Consider the following 1,926-nt stretch of genomic DNA (forward strand, 5'->3'; position numbering starts at 1 on the left):
TCGAGTTATTTACTTCCAAGATACAATGACAGAGCAAACATTGGGCAAACATTTCCATTCCAAAAGGGAGAAATTAGACAAAAGCAAGGGGTAACAGGCCCCATGCAAGTTCAAAACTCAACAGGGCATACATGAAATTTTAAAGCTCAAAAAAGTTCGCCTTTGACTCCATGTCCTACATTCTAGCCACACTGGTTCAAGGAGTGAGACCTCAAAGCCTTGGGCAGCCACACATCAAATGGGTTTTCTGCAAACAGCCCTGTGGCTTGCATCATGGGTTGGACTTGAATGCCTGTGGCTTTTCCAGGCTGAGGTGTCATCAATAATTCTCAGGTCTGGAGGACAGCAGTCCTGCCTCCACATATCCACTAGGCAGTGCCCCAGTGGAGACTCTCTACAGGGGTTCCAACTTTATACTTCCAGGTAGCATTGCCTTAGTAGAATCTCTCTGTTGGGGTTCCACTCCTTCAGCAGGCATCCAAGCTTTCAAATATATTCTGTGAAAGGTAAGTGAAAGCTGTCAAGCCTCCACCACCCTGGCGTTCTGTGCACCTGCAGACATAACACCACATGGAAGCCATGAAGGTATATAGCTTGTACGCTTCAGAGAAGCATCTCAAACGGTACCTGAAGCCATTTACCCTCAGCTGGAGTCAGAGTGGCTGGGACGCAGGAAGTAGTATCCTCAGGCAGCATAGGGCAACAGTGACACAGACGTCTCTCCCAAAATTATTCTATACTTTTAGGTCTCTGGGCCTATGCTGAGAGTTGCACCTTAAAGATTTCTGAAATGCCTTCAGGGACTTTTTTCCATTGTCTTGACTATTAGTACCTGGTTACCATTTTTTTTAAGTTATAGATTCCCTTTTATCTATGCTAATCTCTCTAGCAAGAGGTTGCTCTGCAGCACCCTTGGATTTCTCTCCTGAAAATGCTCTTTCCTTCCCTACCACATGGCAAGACTAAGAATTTTCCACATTTTTATGTTCTGATTCCCTTTTAATCATAAACTAAACTTTTAGGTCATTTCTTTGCTCCCACATCTGATTGTAAACCATTAAAAGCAACCCCAGCACTTTTTGAATGCTTTGCCACTTAGACATTTCTTCCACTAGATACCCTGGAACATTACTCTTAAGTTTGGTCATCCACAAATCCTAGGGCATGGACACAATGCCCTAGGCATTGACAAGTTCTTTAACAAGGATGACCTTTGCTCCAGTTCCCAATAAGTTCCTCATTTCTGTCTGAGACCTTATCAGCATGGCCTTTAGCATCTATATTTCTATCAACAGTTTTGAAACTACCACTTAACAAATCTTGAAGAACTTCCAAACTTTTTCTGACATTTTTGTCTTCTTCTGAGCCCTCCAAACTCTTCCAACTTCTGCCCATTACCCAGTTCCAAAGCTGTTTCCACATTTTTAGGTATCTTTATAGCAACATCCCACTCCCCCATAACCAATTTTCTGCCTTAGTTCATTTGTGCTGCTATAAAGAAATACCTGAAGCTGGGTAATCTATAAAGAAAAGAGGTTTCTTTGGTTAACGTTTCTGTAGGCTGTACAAGAATCACAGCACCAGCACTGGCACCTAGTGAGGGCTTCAGACTGCTTCCACTCACGGCAGAAGGTGAATGGGATCTAACATGTGCAGGAATCACAGAGTGGAAGAGGAAGCAAGAAGAGAAGGTGCTGGGCTCTTTTAAATAACCAGCTCTCACAGGAACTAACAGAGTGAGTACTCACCCACTACCCTCCAGGGGAGGACATTAATATGTCCTCCATGAGGAATCTGCCTTCATGATCTAAATACCTCCTATTAGGCCTCACCTCCAACACTGGGGATCAAATTTCAACATGAGATTTGGAAGGGTCAAATGAACCAAACAATGGCAACTTTACATCCACTAAGATGGTTATTTTT

The sequence above is a fragment of the Colobus angolensis genome, unplaced genomic scaffold (genome assembly GCF_000951035.1).
Source record: "Colobus angolensis palliatus isolate OR3802 unplaced genomic scaffold, Cang.pa_1.0 Scaffold395, whole genome shotgun sequence".
NCBI lineage: Eukaryota > Metazoa > Chordata > Mammalia > Primates > Cercopithecidae > Colobus > Colobus angolensis.